The sequence below is a fragment of the Macaca fascicularis genome, chromosome 13 (genome assembly GCF_037993035.2).
Source record: "Macaca fascicularis isolate 582-1 chromosome 13, T2T-MFA8v1.1".
NCBI lineage: Eukaryota > Metazoa > Chordata > Mammalia > Primates > Cercopithecidae > Macaca > Macaca fascicularis.
Window position 1 is genome coordinate 57,617,859 of NC_088387.1, and position 20,209 is coordinate 57,638,067.

At 40.4% G+C, this 20,209-nt stretch overlaps 1 pseudogene; it reads right to left on the minus strand.

Annotated features, from left to right (window-relative positions):
• Positions 1–785: 785 nt before the first annotated feature.
• On the minus strand, positions 786–1,738 carry LOC102127140 (large ribosomal subunit protein eL6 pseudogene; annotated as a pseudogene).
• Between the last annotated feature and the right edge of the window lie 18,471 nt (positions 1,739–20,209).

The following is a 20,209-nucleotide window of genomic DNA, read 5'->3' on the forward strand; positions in this document are numbered from 1 at the left end:
CCTGGCATTAGCTTGATTCATCATAAGGATGGCTCTAATGACATGACAGCAATCTGCGTTGTGATTTTAGTGTTGTGAACCTAAAAACAGTCCACGTATCTTCAAGGCAAGCATAAGGGTCATGTGAGGCCTTTCCAAATTTATTTTCCTAATTATTGAAAGAAAAGTGGTAACTTTCTCCAAAATCACAGCAACTCAATATATAACTAATTACATGATATTCTGCCTGCTATTCCTCCTCTATCATGTACTTAACTTGCACATCACATAAATGTTCAACAACTATCTCCTATTTTATAATGAGAGTTGTGCAATTGCTTACATTTCTTTCTTTATCTTGGCTGCCAGGAAGCTCATGTACAGGTGTTATTTTCAGATACAGCAACCTTCTTGAATTTTTCAGTTGGCACATTTATTTATCCACTTTCTTTGAGTCTATTTTTAAAATGTTTCCTCATTTTTTTTTTTTTTACTTACTATATACGATATTTTTGGAAGCTGATTCATACCTTTTTTGAAAATGAGGCAGGGAATAAATGAAATGAATGGATAATTATGCATTCCTCAGTTCCTTCTGCTTTCAGCTTACTCTCATTTGTGATATGGAAGGAATTCTTGTTTTCAAAGATAAACTCCTTGCTATTTTACCAAAGACTTCAGATGTGTGTGTGTGTGTGTAGCAAGATGCATTGTAGCACAATAGTTGAGAATGTGAACTCCAAAGACAGACCACATGGGTTCAAATCCCAAAACTTCCACTTCCCAGCCTGGTGCCCTTAACCAAATTTCTTTCTTTTCTTTTCTTTTTTTTTTTTTTTTTTTTTTTTGTAGTTAGCTATTTAATGAGGTTCTTAAGACATTTAGAACACCAATTTGTGAGGATAAATTCCATTCGTCAGGGCAAACACAGATCGCAGGTAGCCCTGGAGCTGAGGAACAGCTTTGATTTTTGGTAAAATTTGTGAGTCCATAGCTTTCTGATCAATCTCACACTGCTCTGTAATCTCGTATTTCTCTTTTTCTGTGTCGAAGATCTCACCTTCCTGGTGTCTGGGCTTCTGCAGCTTCTTCTTGAAGTAAGCATCAGTAAGATGTTTTGGGATTTTTACACTGCTGATATCGATTTTGGTTGAGGTGGCAATGACAAATTTCTGGTGTGTTCTTCGTAGAGGAACTCGATTGAGGACCAGAGGTCCAGTCACAGGTAACAAGCCACTACCCAGCTGCTTCAGGAAAACCACCCTCTTGCCCCTGTGGCATTCAGCGAGGATGATCAGAATGGTCCCGGGGGTAATGCTGGCTCGCAGTTTTCTCACGTGCTGATTGAAGGGTTTTTTGCCGTGGCTCAACAGCTTTCAAGGCACATCTTCAGTAGGATAATATCTAGGCATTTTGCGAAGTTTAACCACCCGGGTACTGCCGTTCTTGTCACCACCAACTGGTTTTGTAAGAGTTGCAAGAACCTTCTTTTCCTTTTCAACCTTGGATTTAGCGGCTGAGTACTTCCTGTTGTACATGGCCTTTCTGGAACACATAGCAGATCGGGAATACCTGCCAATTCCTCTGACAAGGACAGGGTTGCGGCTGCAGTGGGGCTTCCCCTTCTTGGGCTTCTTAGCCTTGAGGTTACCCTTTTTCACCTTGCCACCAGCATCAGCCTTCTTGGCTTCGGGTTTCTTCTCTTTAGTGTCTGGCTTCTCAACTTTTTCGCCTGCCATCTTGCAAGATGGGAAAGAGAACTAACCCAAATTTCTTTCTTAATTCTGTGGACCTTAGTTTTAATTATAGAGAGTAATAATACTTACCTTATACTATGATTGTGAGGATGAAATGCTAATACATTAATACATGTAAAATGCTTGGAACATTAATGGTTATTGTTGGTGTGGGCAGGGCAGGGAGGTGGTGCTGGAAATCAAGTCCCTCTCCAAAGGTGGAGAGAAGGTGGCACTACTGGCTGCCCTCGGTTCCTCCCTTCCTCCCTCCCTCTTGCTACTTTAGCCAGACTGTAGAAGGGGGCTGGACAGTGGTAACTGGTTTAGAAATTTCCCTACTCTGCACAGCAGGCCTCGGTTTCCTGGTCAAGGTCCTTGCTCCACATGATCTCATTCTAATTTTCCCTACTTTACTTATTGAACCAAAAAACTCCATAGAGACTTATGTCTATTCTTATTTTAATCCATCTCTTGAGCTTTTCACTCCAATGGCTTTTTATAGGCTTTCTCTTTGCTTTTTGTTATTACTAGTCAGTCACTTTTATTTTTATATTTTTTAGTTATATATGTTTTATATTTGATATTTTATAGTTATATATGTTCATCATTAGAAGAGACAAAAAGTCCTAGAAGGCAATCTTTTGTTCCCTTCCCCACAGAAGTAACTTTCAGCTCTTTTTAGCTGACTATTTGGGATTTATTGCTATGTCTCTAAATGACATATTTGTATTGTTTCTTGTCTGTTTATAGTTTGTTTTAGTGGTTGACATCATGCTGCTATCCCATTATGAAAGCAAGAGATTTTCTTTTTCATTCTCATGCCCTATCACAGCCATTCATCCTCCCTCATACTCCATCCTAATTTGATTATATCCTAACTTGTTAGGATATAAATAGTTATATCCTAATTTGATTAGGTCATTTGTGATTAAGTAAGCAGCTTTGATTGCTGGGCCATGTAGTGTACTAAGAATATGTTTCCTTTCCTATAGCAGTTTTTTATTTTCCATAGAATTAATGATTATTTTTCTCAAGTTCTATGATGTTGCTCTGGGAAGTGATGTCTTGAATATGGCCCCACAAGCACAGGCAACAAAAACAAAAATAGACAAGTGGGATTCCATCAAACTAAAAAGCTCTGCACAGTGAAGGAAACAAGAGACTAAAGATACAACCCACAGATTTGGAGAAAAGATTTGCAAATCATACATTGGACAAGGGGCTAACATCCAGAATACACAAGGAACTCAAACTACTCAATAACAAGAAAATAAATAACCCATTTTTTAAATGGGCAAAGGACTTAAATAGACATTTCTCAAAAGAAGACATACAATGACCAAAAAAAAAAAAAAAAAAAAACGAAAAAGTGCTTAACATTTTTAATCACAAGAAAAATGCAAATTAAAACCACAATGACATATCACCTCACAACTCTTAGCTTGGCTATTATAAAAAAGATGAAAGAAAACAAGGGCTGGTGACGATGTGGAGAAAAGGGAATCCTACACTGTTGGTGTATTGTAAATTAGTGCAGCCATCTTGGAAAACAGTATGGAGGTTCCTCAAAAAACTAAAAATAGAATTACCACATGATTCATCAATCCTACTACTGGGCATATGCCCAAAGAAATAAAAATTAATATGTCAAAGAGATATCTGCAGTCCTATTTTCACTGCAGCATTATTCACAATAGCCAAGATATGGAAACAATCTAAGTGTCTATCATGTATCAATGGATAAATAAATTTCTTAAATGTGGTATATATACACAATAGAATACTATTCCATCTTTTTTTTTTTAAAGGCCCTCAAATTCTGTTATTTGAGACAACATGGATGAACCTAGAGAACATTAAGTGAAATAAGCCAGGCACAGAGAGACAAATACCATCTAATCTCACTTGTATGTAGTATCTAATCAAGTTAAACTCATAGAAGTAGATAGTTGAATAGTGGTTACCAGAAGCTGGGGGCAGAGGTGAATGGGAAAAAGGGAGATATTGGTCAATGAGTGGTGCCAATAATTAACCTAAGAAGACACAGTTCTGCACACTGTAATCCCAATGATGAAATCCTGAATGATCAAAATTCCTAAAGTCTAAAATCCTCAAACTCTAAAACCTCTAATGTCTAAAATCTCCAAAATCACAATACTGAATATTGAAATACTAAAATCCAAATTCTGGGGAAGGGGTTAGTGTATTTTCAGTTGTATGTGGGATAGTTGCATCGTGTTAGTTGCATCATGTTGGGGGAACTATTAGCTTGTTATTGTCTTTATTTGGAAATTAAGTATGATTTAATGAAATACATATGGATGCTAAGGTTAAAAGGGGTGGTCTTGTGGACTTAAATGTAGGTGTCAACTTGACTGGATTGAGGAATACTCAGAAACCTGGTAAAGCATGATTTGGGGTGTGGCTGTGAAGATGTTTTCAGACGAGATGAGTGTGTGAATGTGAGTAGACCAGGTGGGGAAGGTCTGCTCCCAGTGTTGATGGGCACCATCCCATTGACTGGGACCCAGAGAGGACAAATACAGAAGGCAAATTGGTCTCTCTCTGAAAGCTGGCGCAAACTTTTCTGCTGCCTTGGACATCAGAACTCCAGGCTTGGCACCCTTAAGACTCCAGGATTTACACTAGGGACCCTCTGGGGCCTGACGTTTTTGGCCTCAAACTGAGTTATAACATTGACTCTTCTGGTTCTAAGACCTTTGGACTTGAACTAAGCTATTCTATCAACATCCCTGGGTCTCCAGCATGCAGAGAGTCTGTCATGGGACTTCTCAGTCACCATAATTGCGTGAGCCAATTCCCCTAATAAACCTCCTCTACTATATTAATACACATATCCTATTGGTTACGTCTCTCTGGAGAACTCTGACTAATACAGATTTGGTATTGAGGAAGCAAAGTATTATTTCTTCTTACTATATTCCTTATAACACGTGAAAGAAATCTGTAACATTGTTCCCTTGCCAAAAGGCTATGATAAATTAAATATACAAGGCTACTTAATGGTGAAAGATGAAAGTTTAAAAGCTGATTATTATTGGTGCTTCAAAAGCGGAAAATCACTTAATTGCAACAAGCAAGCAATAACGAGACTTCTTTACATTTACAGCATATGCTTACAAAATTTGAAGACCACAACCACTCTCCAAATACAAATGCAGAAACTGATTTGAAGATCACACAAGTGACAACACAGGCAAAAAATGCAAGAAATCTCCCCTGCCAACTTATTCAACTATGTATGACTTCTGCCTCTTCACAGCGCCAATTTGCTATGCTATGTATTTCATCTTTGCATCATTTTCAGTACTAGAAGTATAAATTGTATAAAGATTTTTAGAGTTCTAATTCATTTTATGCATTTTTTGCAGATTTGATTCCATGAAAGTGCATGATCGACTGTGTGTAATCATTGTGCGTGCACATAAAAATGAAGAGATAAATGAAGAGATGTCCTTTTTATACATCTGCATTTATAAAATATAAAATTTCTTAAGATCTTGGCTGTTTGGGAGACTGTATATGTAGTGGTGACCTATCATGGTTTTTGATCAGTCTTGTCAAAAGACATAACTTGTCTGTAATGGCATTTCAGATGACTGAATTTCAGATGTTAAAAAGCTGGGTGCACGCAATTGCCAACCATAGTGATGTATGTTTATACATTTTGCTCTTTGACATACTTCTTTATGAGTATGGTTTTTCTGCTCATAATTGTTATACTCTTGCAACTGTCGTTAGTATACCTGAGTGCTCATGTTTGCAAATCTACGTATGTTATTGATGCCTATTTTATTGTATACAATGGCCTATGAAGTGTTCTGTTGTGTTTTTATATGTTTTTCAAATAAATTCCCTTTAGAAATGTGAACACATGTCTTTAAATTTTTTAAATTATTTTTTCCAGAATTATATTTTTGGGATTTTAGACTTCAGGGATTTTGATCTTTCGGGACTTCAACATCTGGGATGACAGCATTTAAGATTGCGTTTTTCAGGATTATGGCTCAAACCCATCAACAGGTACAAAGTTTCAGTTAGATAAGAGAAATAAATTCTGGTGTCCTATTGCACAGCATGATGACAAGTTAACAATAACGTATAATATATTGTATACAGTCACGTGTTGCATAATGATGTTTTAGTCAATGATAGACCACATGTACCACCATGGTCCCATAAAATTATAATACCATATTTTCACTGTATCTTGTCTATGTTTAGATACATTTAGAGAGACGAACACTTACCATCTTGCTACAGTCGCCTACAGTATTCAGTACGGCAACATGCTGCACAAGTTTGTAGCCTAGGAGCAATAGGCTATCCCAATAGCCCAGGTATGTGGTAGGCTATACCTTCTAAATTTGTGTAAGTCACTCTATGATGTTTGCACAACAATGCAATTACCTAAAGATGCATTTCTCAGAATGTATCCTTGTAGTTAAGTAACACAAGATGGTATTTCAAAATTAGCTAGAAGAGAGAATTCTGAATGTTCATGCCACAAAGAAATGAAAAATATTTGAGGTGATGGATATGCTAATTAGCCTGATTTTATCATTCCACAGTTTATACATGTACTAAAACATCACATTGTATCTCATAAATATACACAATTATTATTTGTCAATTACAAGATAACATTTTTAAAAAGTTGTTTTTCACAATTGTCTATCACAATTGTTTAGTTTTTTACGACTCTATGGTTAATTTAATCTGAACCCTCTGACAGTTGTTTAAATCTTCTCTCAGGATGTTCAAACACATCACATATTCCATCAATCTTCACCTTCCCAGAGGACTTGCCTGGGCCCTTCTAATCAGCCTTCCCCTGGATTCTCCCTTCATCCTTATACTGGGAACGCCTCTCCTTGTCTCGAGTTGAATCCTTCATCGTCTTTTCTCTTCATTTATGCCCTTGTTTTGGTGGATCCTATCCTCCAGTTGCTTCACTTTTAAGTTTATTTTTTTAACTGACAAGTAAAATTTGTATACATTTATGCTGTACAACATGATGTTTTGATGTCACGTGTCACATCAAAACATCATGTACACCATAAATGTATGCAAATGTTCCAAATGTTCCATGTTGTATACAAATGTTCTGTGTTGTACACCATAAATGTATACAAATGTTCCACATATGTATACATTGTAGAATGGCTAAGTAAAGCTATGTAACATATGTATTACTTCACATGCTTTTTCTTTGTGGTGAGAACACTTAAAATCTACTCTTTTAGCAATTTTTAAATATACAATACTTTGTTATTAACTGTAGTCACCATGATGTCCGCAGTTTTTTGAGAAAGAGTTCTTAGAAGAAAAATTTTTGAGACCATGTATGTATTAAAAACATCTTTATTTTACCTTCACACTTGATTGATAATTTTGCTGGGAGGAGAATACAAAGTTGGGTATGTTAATTCTGTTCCACAGTTATGGAGGCATTGTTCCACTGTCTATAGCTGAACAGATTCTAATTTCTTATCCTTCATATGTGATTTTTTTCCTCTCTCCCTGGAAACTTGTTAGACCTTTGTGTCTCCATTCACTGAGTCTAGTTTCCTCTCTTCCTGGGCACTCAGTGGGCCTTTCAGTCTGTTAACTCATGTCTTTCAGTTTAGAGGAATAATTTTACAAGATTTCTTTGACTATTTAGTCCTCATCCTATTTCTCTCTTCTATCTTTCTGGAACTCTCTTTTTCTTTTTCTTTCTCAGATTTAGGATTTCCTGGACTGGTCTTCTAAATTTTTTATTTTTCTCTCTTCCCTTTTTAAACTCTTTGTCTTCTTATTCTACTCTTTGGAAACTTTCATCAACTTTATCTTCTAGCCCCTCTACTGAGTTTTTTATTTCTGCTGCTGCACCTTAAATTTTAAAGAGCTTCTATTTGTTGTCTGAATGTTCCCTTTTTATAGCCTCCTTCAGGCTGGTCAGTTTCTTGATTCTCAGCCTTGGCTGCACATCAGAACCAGCTGGGGAGCCTAAAAAATTACTGATGAGTCTTGTTCCACCAGATTAATTGATCTGGAATTCAACTTTGGCATTGGGGTTTTTGTTTTTAAAGTTCTCCAGATGATTCTAAACTTCGGAGAGCTATTGATCTAGGTTACTATGGAAACAACCTTCCAATAATCGTAATTTCTAACAGCAAAGGTATGCTTCTTACACATCATTATTTCATCATTAATTGGTTGATGGCTCAGTTCTGTGTCTTTTCACTCAGGGATGGAGGCTGACAGAGCAAGTCTCCAGTGTCTGGAACATCATCACTTGCTGTACCATTGGGTGGGTATAGAATTTTGTCCCATTGTCAGTCAATAAAAGAGGAGAGTTGAGTGGCAGCAACTGTTTAGAAAGTATCAAGCTTCCATTCACATGTTACTGGTGAAAGCAAGTCACATGTCTAATCAGTGAAGTGCAATCCTACCATGTGAGCAGAGAAAGGAGAACTGGAGTATCTGTCAATGGCCTTAATGACTCCAGTGCTAATGCTCTCTGTATGTGCTTATTAGCCATTTTTGTTTCCTCCTATTAAATTACATTCATAACTTGTTGCCCTTCTTTCTACTGTGTTGTCTTTTTCATGTTAATTCAGAGAGATTCTTTATATATTTGAAATACTAATCCTTGGTTTTATGTTTATTTCAAATATCTTCTCTCAGTTTATATTTTACTCTCCTAATTACATGTTATAATGAACAAAAGTTTAAAATTTCATGTATTCAAATGTATGAATATTTTATACTGTTTTTTGAGCATTTTGTTACTTATGATAATTTTTCTTGAGTCATACAAATGGTCTATATTTTTAATAACATTTCAAAGTTTTGTCATTTTTAAACTTTCATTTAATCTATGTAGAACTGATTTGTGTATGTAGCATGGGATAGAAATCCAATTTTTCTTTCCTTTTTTTGGGCAGGGTGGGGGGTGATTATTGTCCCAGCTCCATTTTTGAGCACTCCATTCCTTTCCTTACTGTTCTATAATGGCTGCTCTGTTACGAATCAATTTTTTCCCATATGGTGAGTTTATGTCTAAGCTTTTTTCCATTGCATTGGTCTCTCTGTTTATTTCTCATACATCCTCCCCTCCCCTGTGGCTTAACTGCTGGGGCTTTATAGTAAGTTCTTGATATCTGCGAGCAAGTACCTTCCCTCCTCCTTCTTCAAGATTCTCTTTCCTCTTTCTGGTTCTTTGCCCTTCCATATACACTTTATAAGCAGCTAGGATTTGTCTGCATAAAATCCATAAAATATTTCTATTGAGATTCTGATTGAAATGATAGGTAAACTTGGGACAAATTGATCTTCATGATATTGGGTCTTTTTATCCTTGAACATGACCTTTTTTTCACTTGGGGTCTTTTTTACCTATCTTTTAGTAAACTTATATAATTTCTTTTAACATCAAGATTGAGATAAATTTTTAACATTACTATCACAACTTGGATGTCCACATTCTATAGACAATGTGAATTTAGATCTTACCATATGCACAGTACAATTCTTATTCACCTCTGACTTTGAAAGTTATCTTTTTGCTTTTGGAACTGGCAATTTCCTTTACTTGACTTCATGCTTAGTTATATATTTAAAACATTTTGATTATATTTTAGCCAGAAGTTCTTAAATATTTGGAGTGAGTGAAGAGCTTCCACTCACGTGTCTCTTATCTTTAACCAAAGACCTTCCTAACTTTCTGCAGAACAGCTAATCCAGTTTCACAGATTAACCAGAGCTTCAGAAAGTTTGTGATAGAAAAGATGGTATGACTTTCTTCCCTATAGATGGCCATATCTGCCTAGGTAACTTCCACCCTTCTCCTCTTTTTGGGCTTGCTTACATATTTACATTGTTAATATGGGATACAGCTACCTCTTGAATGTATTAACACTCTAATGACTTTCAAGAGACATTTTAAAAAGCAGAAATAAACCTATTAATGGCTGACTGCTAAGTTTGCATAAATTTTATCAGTTATTTTCTTTATGGATGGAAAAATTAAGAAACATCTATGACGTTAGCCAATAGCCAAAATATTTCAAGTTACATTATAGATCACAGATCTTTAGCCCCTCGTCTCTTTTTCCTCCTTAAAGAAAACAAAAATGCCCATTAACGCCTAAGGCTATCAGACAAATGCCCATCATACTGACCTTGATTGACCCTTTTTTACAACAACTGCATACCTGCTAGAAATAATTTGTTGAGCTGCGATCCCAGTCAGCAACTACAATGTCAGTTTTCAGCAAGCTCTTGCTGAGTAAGAAATCAGAAGATTTAACCACATTGGTGAGAAAGTCAGATGATTTACATATAGGCCACAGGGTTGTGTTGCTGCCTGCCTTCTTTAGAGAAACTCCAGGCAAACATATATCCTTTCTTGAGAGAATCAAACTCCTACAGATCCACACTCTCTCCCCAGTTCACAGTGCAGTCAGGTGAAATAGCCCACGGATGAGTTAGGAAAATTCTTAAACAGAGAAGGGTAAGCAGAGGCTATTTCACAGAGAATAACAGTGAAGTCAAGCACTGTGATGTCTTAAAGGGAGCAGTACACCAATAAGTTAAACGAAATAATTAGAAGATTAAACTCTGTTTCTCAATGGACCTGAGCTCTTCTGCTCTATGAGTTTAGATCTTCATTTGGTGTCAGAATTGGATGGGACTCCAAGGCCATTCATGACTCTCAAAATAAAAACATAACAAAGGGGGTCCCAAATTCCTGTGATCAGACGACATATACTGTTCAATAATAATAAAGTAAGTGAGTAAAAGGGTGAATTAATAAGGGAAATGACCCAGTTGAGGAGAGATTACTTGGTGTTTGGAGGAGTACAGGCTGATGCTGTCTTCTTCTCCTCCCTGTCTCTTCCCAGGAAAAGGAAACAGTCCTTGAGCCCAAGAAGAAAATGGTAGTGGTTTAGGCTCCAGGAGACTCATAGGCTCTCAAGTAGTAGGGTAGCTGTTTCTTTGCAGATGTCTCAGTCTCAGAGGTGAATAGTTAGGTGATAAGCCAGAGGGCTTGGGGCCAGGAGAGATGTGGGAGCTCGATGCCAGGACCTGGGGCTATCAACCACTGCAAACACTGAACCTAAGCAAGGAATAGAAGCATCAGAGCAGTTTCTCTCTGAGTACTGGGACAATGAGCACATCACTGGGTAACCAGTGTGGAATGAAGACAAGGGAGCCTTGTCCGGAAAGTTTTGTTCTGTATAAAATCCCTAAGACCTTCTCATAACTTGAAGGGAATATTCCTGCCCCAATAACTAATAATATGTAGAAAGTAGAGGCTTAGGGTGAGATGTAAGTTGATTTAGAAAGTAATTTTGAGCAACTTTTGTGTCCAAATTTGGTATCTGCAAACACACACCTGCCACAATAGCCACTTTTTGTCTTAGCATTTACATGCCAGGCATGGAGCTGAAGTATTTATATGCTTAATTCTTACAAAAACCATTGAAGTATGTATTACTATTGCTTTAGACTTAGATTTGCGGGGGAGCAGTGTCTGACACCCCACATCCTACAAGGCAAAAATGTTTTAAACCGTTGGAAATAAGGCAATGTGCAGATTTTGTTATGTAAGTAATGTAACATAAGTCACGTTGCTACTTATTCTTCGATTGTGTAAAAACTGCAAGCTTTCCATTAAGATAAAATATAAAAACAAAGAAAAACAACAAATATTCTCATAGGAGAGGTTGAACAAGAATCAGCAGTATCCTGGGTTTTGAAATGACTGACCAGCTCAAAAGAAGCGAGCATTCAGAACCATGGACAGAGGCATGACCATGCAGGGGCAACCGCCCACCCCCCAGAATAAAAATGCATTTCAGTCATGCTACCCCTAGGATTATCTCCACTTTACAAATGAAGAAAATAGGCACAGAGAGATTAAGCAGCCGCCCAAGGTCACATTGCTGATAATGAAAGAGGTAGGAATAGAACTCAAATCCATCTGATCTCAAAGCCTATAAAATTTTACTGTTGAAGCCAATGTTTCCCCTCCCCCTCCTCCCTATGATGTTTTCATGGGTTTCGTTACAATTTGACCACTCTCCTTAAGATTATTCATTCTGTTAAGTCACATTCTCAATTAAAAAAAAAAAAAAAAAAAAAAGAACTGCAGCTGCATCTGGGCTGCTGAAATGGCATTCCAGATTTGAAGCAAGAGAAGCAAGTGCAGGAGCTGCACTGATATCCTTAAGATGTTCCCTTTTTCTTTCTTTGTTCCCCTTTAAGCCTAGAGCTGTGGAAGAAAGGTGGTGTTGCAGACACACAGAGCCACACTATCTTCAGCTTACTACTTCCAAAATGCTGTTTCAGAGCTGTTCCATCCCCCGCGCCTCCCCCTGAACCAGCCAGACGTCCTCCCGCCCACCTGCCATGTGCTGGCCATGTGCAGTAAGCTGCCTGTCCCTAGCACCTCTGTGGGGTGGCAACAGCTCTGTCCTATCAGCGATCAGCTGCAGAAACCCCACTGCTCATCAGCACCCCTGCATCTTGAGCTAGAAATAGCCCTGGAGTCTCCATTACCATGAAGAGCAGAATAAGGGAGGATGTGGATGATTTTTTTTTTTTTAAAGCTATCTGGTACTAAATTGTTTTTCCGTTAGGCTTTGTGCATGAGTTCTCTCCAGCATCAATAGAGGCTATCCACATTTGGGCAAAGGAAGCTATACGCTGCCAGCCTGTACAAAGAGCTGGGCAGGCAGGCTAACAGCCTGGTTACCTGCTGCTTCAACCTCCATCTTCAGGGCAGCAGAGTGGCTCTTTGCCTCTTGCTGACAGCTTTGATCTTAGAAGACCTCTTACAAATCTTTCCTGCTTTTGCTAGGAGTCACCCTTTGTCACTCTGAGAACTGCATGTGTGGGAGCAGGGCTTAGAGGTGTGGGGGTGTGAAGGGGCAATCACGGTTCACAGAGTGAGGCCATCACACTGGGCAAAACCCCAACCCACAGCTTTCTGATTGAATGCAAAGTGCAGGTGCTCTCCACACCCTCCCTCATTACTTTGTCAGTCTTAAGAACCTGGGGACTTCTCACTGGGCCACCTCTGGTCCTTAGGCCACCTTTGACACAACCTCTTGCCAGGGTTCATGGCTTGGAAGCAGAGCCTGGCTAGATTTCAGCCCCTACTTGCCCCCATGGCTGGGTGCCCTTGTGCAAGGCAATCCCACACAGCTGTGCATGCAGCCCCTTGTCCCCTTGTCCTCTTTGTCTACCTCCTCCTGCTGGTGTCAAGATGGTCATTTCTCACATCCACATCTGCTTTCTACACTCTGTTTCCTCGAGGTCAATGAATCAGCTGCATTTTCTGTACTCTCTCTCCTGAGCAGCTTTATTCTGAGAGCTACCAGGAAGGGAAGGTCCCTAGAAACGGAGGATCTACATCACAGGGAGGATTCTTGGTTACCGAGTTCTAGTAGCTCAGGCATCTGTCACAGAACCTGCAGTTGCCATATACTGTGGACCATTCTGAAGGACATAAGCCGCCTACGGTCCAAATTATTGCCTGGTGGTCCTACGAAGACATCTTTTTCGGGGCTAGACTGTAACATAAGTAAAAACAGAAAGAAAACAAGAAAAACAAAAACGCCTTGAATAGACTAAAAGTCCTTCATTAATAATTTGTTCACCAAATATGTATGAAGTGCCTATTGTGTGCCAGGAACCCTAGCAGGTTCTAGGATACAAGAATGAACAGCAGCAGCAGCAACAACAACAACAACAACAACAACAACAAAACCCATGAATCCTGTCCTTATAAAATTGATATAATGGGAAAGAGAGATTAAACAAAAACAAACCCCACAAATGCATACAATTGCCGTAAACGTTCTGTGAATGAGAAGCGCTCACTGCCCTTTGAGGACGGGGAGTGTCTCATCTGTCTTGGCCTCTCTAATGCCTGTTGCTCAGTAGGTACTAAATAAATTTTTGTAGAATCAGTGGGTAGATGGGTGGCTACATGAAATGAAGAATGATTGCACAGCATAAGAATCATCTAAAGGCACATCATTTACAAGAGGTTGTGAGGACTGAGAGCCTTTAGTCCTGAGTAACTTTCTCACCATGGTCATTAATTTTACTTGTAACCTCAGACTATCAAAGCTCTCTGCAGGTCAGCTGTAATTGAGAGTGCTATACAGAGGCCCAGGCATGCAGCATCTCCTCACCAGAACTTGTTTGCTTCTCTCTGAAATTCTTGAACTGGAAGTATCTTCCTGAAAATCAAGTAGTTTTCTTATTTTTTATTTTTTTAGAGACAGGGTCTCGCTCTATTGCTCAGGCTAGAGTGCAGTGGGGCAATCGTGGCTCACTGCAGCCTCTAACTTCTGGGTTCAAGCCATCCTCCTGCCTCAGCCTCCCAGGTAGCTGGGACTACAGAGACCTGCCACCATGCCCAGCTAAAATTAAGTAATTTAAATAGTCCATCAATGAGGTGGAGTAAAACCTGCTGCAGGTGCTGTGGGATTTTTTCCACACTTAGTTTTCATAGCATTCTTTGGGGTTTTCCTCTGGGCTTTACAGCATTGTGGTCATCTCTGAAGCTTTGACCTCCTACTTGTCTTGGTTGAGGACATGCACTAAAAAGAACTCAAATAAAAGTGGGAATTACAAGGAAAGAGGCGGGAATCTCATAGGAACCAGTTTAAAAGTAGAGGTATTATGTACCCTGAAAATATATACATCTATTACATACTGATAAAACATAAGTAAATAGGCCGGGCAAGGTGGCTTATGCCTGTAATCCCTGTACTTTGGGAGGCCAAGGTGGGCGGATCACTTGAGGTCAGGATTTTGAAACCAGCCTGGCCAACATGGCAAAACCCCATCTCTACTAAAAATACAAAAATTAGCCAGGCATGGTGGCCCACACCTGTACTCCTGGCTACTCAGGAGGCTGACGCAGGAGAATCACTTGAACTTGGGAGGCAGAGGTTGTAATGAGCCGAGATCATGCCAGCCTAGGCAACAGAGCAGGATTCCATCTCAAAAAAAAAAAAAAAAAAAAAAAAAAAAAAAAAAAAAAAGAAAGAAAAGAAAAAGAGAAAAACAAAGTAAATAAACAGCAACAACAAAAACAACAACAAAAAAGGAAGAACATTGTTTCTCCCTCTTTCTCTCTCTCTGTCTTACCCACACTCTGAAACCATGACATTTCTTGTCTTTTATTTACTCCGCTTTTCTTCCCCATCTTCTCTTCAGCTGACTTTCTCTGCAAGACTCTTGCTTTGGCTCTCCCAAAACTTGGGCTTGCACAAGGCTCTGGCTTGCCATGGGCCCAACTCTAGCTTCAATTCCTCATGACTGGATTAGTCAAGACTCCCTGGGATATAGAGTCAAGACTCTCTGGGTTGATACACACTCAAACCAAACTAGCATCACCAAAGATAAAATAATTCAGGTTGGGTGCGGTGGCTTATGCCTGTAATCCTAGAACTTTGGGAGGCTGAGGCGGGTGGATCATTTGAGGTCAGAAGTTCAAGACCAGCCTGGCCAACATGGTGAAACCCCGTCTATACTAAAAATACAAAAATTAGTCAGGCGTGGTGGTGCATGCCTGTAATGCCAGCTACTTGGGAGGCTGAGGCAGGAGAATAGCTTGAGCCTGGGAGGCAGAGGTTGCAGTGAGCCGAGATCACACCACTGCACTCCAGTCTGGGCTACAGACTGAGACCCTGTCTCAAAAAAATAAAATAAAAATAATAAAATAATTCAATCACATAATTGAAAAAGTCTAAAGATATATAGCTGTAGCCACAACTGAATATTTCATCATTAAATAATATGAGCCATCTCTCTGTGCATGTGTGTGTCTCTCTATCATTCTCACCCTGCTTTTATCAATATTGCCTGATGGCAACAAGGCAACCAGCAGCTATAGACTTACATTGCTCCTCCTCTCGATTTATAATCCCAGAGGAAGAGAAACTATTTTCCCCAGTAGTCCTGGCTACAATCTAGGGGACTCTTGTTGGCCCAGTTTTGGTCATGAGACTACAGTTGAACCAATCACTGAAACCAGAAAAGTGGAGTTCATTAATTGACCAGGACTGTGTCACATGTCTACCTCTGAAATTATTCTAGGGTCAGCTCCTCTAGAATCACAAGGCTAAGTGCTTTGTAGTTCAAATTTTCAAGAGATTCTGATTGGCCCAGTTTTGGTCAGATGTCTACCCTCAGTTCAATCAACTGTGGCCAGGAAAGCAAGGTTATCTAGTACAAATATGGTTATCTAGACCCACTTCTTTATGATGGACTGTGAATGGGGTACAGATTCTCTTAGGGGGTTATGGGTGGTGGGGTAATATCAACTGAAAAAAGTTAAATGTACCTTCCTCAGGCTGATATCTTTATTTTAGTTCTTTTTTTTTTTGAGACAGGGTCTCATTCTGTCTCCCAGGCTGTAGTGCAGTGGCATGAACATGGCTCATTGCAGCCTCAACCTCCTGGATTCAAGCAATCCTCCCACCTCAACCTCCCCAGAAGCTGAGACTATAGGCATACACCACCATGCCTGGCCAGACACCTTCGTTTGAAAGAGACATATTAAAATTTTTAAGACATAAAAAATTATTGGGCAGTTCAGACTTTATAGACCCATGCAATTTTTGGGACAGAAAAAGGCTGTCGAGATTATCTAGTAAGAACCTCCTCTTTTGACAAATGAGGAAACTGAGGCTCTGGAGGATTTGAGTGGCTTGTCCAAGTTTTATACCTCTTTTGTTGTAAAGCCTGACACAAACCTTAAATCTTGATTCCCACACCAAGATTTGCCTAACACATCAGGATGCTTAGCCAAAGGCTTTTGACATCAGCTCAGCTTCTCCATGGCAGGACTACTTCAAGCTTCCTTGTTTTCCTCCATGGGGACCACTAGACCCATTCATTGCAAATAGTTGCTTGCTAGAGGGAATTCAGTTTAATGCAAGTAATTACTGGGGATTACCTCCATATCTGGCAATGGGTTGTGTGCCGATGGTACACCAACAAAGAGAATTTAGTATGCTTTGGTTGAATGGAGGTTAGAAAACCATGGTCCCTGCCTTCAAAGAGCTTATAATCAGTTTGGGAAGAAAAGACTTTGATACTTGTAGTGAATATAAATAATAGAAGACAATATTTAATTAAGTACTAAGTTGAATATTAAACACTATTTGTACATTTTTTTGACTCATTTTTCTACCTTTAATTACAGTCATTTCTTTTAGAATCTTCCCTCCCTTGGCTTAGGCTGTTCTCACAGGGCCAAGTGCAGAGGCCAGTTCCCATTGATTCTTGGCACTTGAAGACACACCTATGTCCCTTGGGAGCACACCCCCATGAGTTGGAAGCTCTGGAGGTCCCTGCTGAATCAGAGTCCTGTGGGACACTCCTTTCTCCATCACTGCAGTCAGCTGGTCAGCTAGCTCCTCCCAGAACACTGCATTGTGAATGAGGCCTCAAAGGTAGGGTTTGCTGTTGCTGTCATTGCTGGACAAAATGAGACTGGCCTCTGAAAGCTAAAATGGCAAGAAACACTTCTACTGCTGAGGATGTGGGGGACGACTGAATGAAATAAAAGAGGGAGTCCTCCAGACCTCCAACCCCTGTGAACAGTGTATGGATTAGAAGACTCATGACTCAAATCCCAAATAAAGGATGTTTTGAACATTCTTCCAGGTGATCCTGCCCAGCTAAAATAAACAATGGTACCCATATCTTCCTCTAATTGCCATTAGATTTGCCTGATTCCCCAGGCAAGGGTGAGAGAAAACCCCAGGAAAAGGGGTAAGAAAAGGGAAGACAAAATTCCTATTTTGTTGCACACATAACCAGGGCATACCACTTCTTCCAATGTGCAAAGTGTGGACTACCAGAACTGGTTTCTCAGTGACTACCTTGCCAAGGTGGACGGCTGCTGCCTGCAGAACCTTGGCAAAGGAGTGGATGCATAAACGTTTTGTTTGTTTGTTTGAGGCAGAGTCTCACTCTGTCACCCAGGCTGGAGTGCAGTGGCATGATCTTGGCTCACTGCAACCTCCGCCTCCTGGGTTCAAGCAATTCTTGCCCTCAGCCTCCTGAGTAGCTGGGATTACAGGCACCCACCACCATGCCTGGCTAATTTTTGTATTTTTAGCAGAGACGGGGTTTTGCCATCTTGGCCAGGCTGGTCTTGAACTCCTGACCTCGTAAACCACCTGCCTCGGCCTCCCAAAGTGCTGGGATTATAGGCGTGAGCCACCACGCCTGGCCCATATATGTTACAGAATGTCTACCACCATCTCACACAACCTGCATTACAGCCACCCAGGCTTTCAGTCTTCCGATATGCCATGTCCCTCCCACATGTCATCTTTGCATATGCCACCTCTTCCTCCCCACTTTCTACCCTCTTCACCTAGGAACTTCTACTGCTCTCTTACATCTTAGTTTACATATCACTCCTCAGGCAAGGTTTCTGTCTGATAGACACCATGGCACCCTCTCCTTCTCAGCACCTCACACCATCGCAGTTTTCCATTTGTTTGATCATTGTCTGTCCCCCACACTAGAATGTAAAGTTCCACAAGGGCAGTACCAATATCAGTTTTCTCTCTCATGGCATTCCATGCCCAGCACAGTGCCTGGTACTTTGGAGGCCCTCAGTAAATATTTGCTGAAGTTTCATGAACTTGACCTGGAGGATGGGAGGCTAAGAAGGCAGCCAGTATTGAGGGATCGAGGTGAGGCTGAAGCTGAGAGACAAAGTGTGCAGAGCCGAAAGTCAACTCAGGATATGGGAGAATGGGGACAGAGCCAGAAGCCAGAGAAGGGGGCCCAGTGTTTAGTACAAAATGGAGGAGTGCCAAGGCAGCTCTGGGGAGCCAAAAATGCAGGGCAAATGGAGACTGCAAGGCTAGGCAAGGAAGTGGGAGGGGTCCATACCAATGCAGGACCCCAGAGCTGCTGCCCAAAGCAGGTTTCTACAGGCCTGGGTAAGCAGACCACACTTAACCAGCTAAGATGAAAGAGTGGGTAGAATGTGATTAAGAGAACTTCCGGAGCAGTGACTCTCAATCCCGGCTGGACATTTGAATCATTGGGAGCATTTTTTAAAATACAAAAGCCCATGTCCAGAAATTCTGACTTCTGTTTTTATCCTAAAGGCAAGAAGCAATTGAAGGTTTTAAGATGTGTGTGCATGTGTGTGTGTGTGTGTGTGTGTGTTGCGTGTGTATGATGACGATGACAATAATGTTTGTGTGGATAACACACGGGGGAGACCAGTTAGAATGGTATTATGCATGGGACTCAAGAATAAGTGTTTTATAAAAGCATCCTATGCATTTTAAATATGCACTAGGGTTGGGAACCACTGTTCTAAAAAAATAGTCTTTAATCTTGGCTGCGTATTGCATTTGCCTGCGGAGCTGTAAAAACTACAGATGCCTGACCCTTACTCCCAGAAATTCTGATTTAATTCGTCAAGTATGGCCTGTGCATAGGGATTTTTCAGAGCTCCTCCAGATTTTTCTAATGTGCAGGCAGGGTTGAGAACCACTGCTAACGCGATTTAGGCTACTGCAAGTCTGTGGACCAGCAGGATAGACAACATCTGGGAACTCAGACATGCAAATTCATGGGCTACTGAATCAGAAACTCTTGGTGGTGGGGCTATCCAGGTGATTTTGGCACCTGCTACAGTTTTAGAACCATAATTCCGAGAGATAAAGTAATAATTTCAAATTGGGAACCCAGATTCCCACTAAGGAATCTGGTCCGCTGAATGTTTTACAGGCTTCGGAGTTAACTCGCTTCCCTAACCTAGTGTGTAACTTTGGCTTCCAATCAAACAGACTGAGGATGAGTAACAATAGCTTCTCCTCTGTGAGACCCACCTTCCTCCATCTTGGGGCACATCCGGTTGGAGCAGAGGCTTGACATTTTTCTCACGGTCTTTCTGATCTCTCACTCTGGCAGGATATCTGCCAGAGGCTACATTACCTCCTACCCAAGGCCTGACTTCCAGATGTTTTCCATATGAAACAGAGAAGAGGGGGCAGAGAGAGCAGGGAATTGGGGAATGGAACAACCCAAGAACTAAGGAAGCAAACACTGCCTGCTCACAGGAAGTGGGTCTTCTCTTGGTGGATCAAATGCCCAGAGCACGACCTGGGGAAGTGGGGGAGGCCACTTTGGTTGACTTAAGGAAGAATTCTCCCCACGGGTGCATTTCTCTGGCTCCCTCTCCTATGTAATAATGTGCAACCACAGTCATGATTTGCCCTCAATGCATCCAACATTTTTCTCCCCAGCTTGTGACTCCCCAGCCAGGCATTAGACAGATGGCCAAGCTGTCATAAGGGTGAAGGTTTTGGCAATAAAATGAGGGTCTAACATCTCACACGAATAAAATCAAGGCTAGGCTTGACCTCTGTCCTGCTTTGTTGGATTTTCAGGTGTTGTTCGGGAGCATCTGTGAGTGTGCT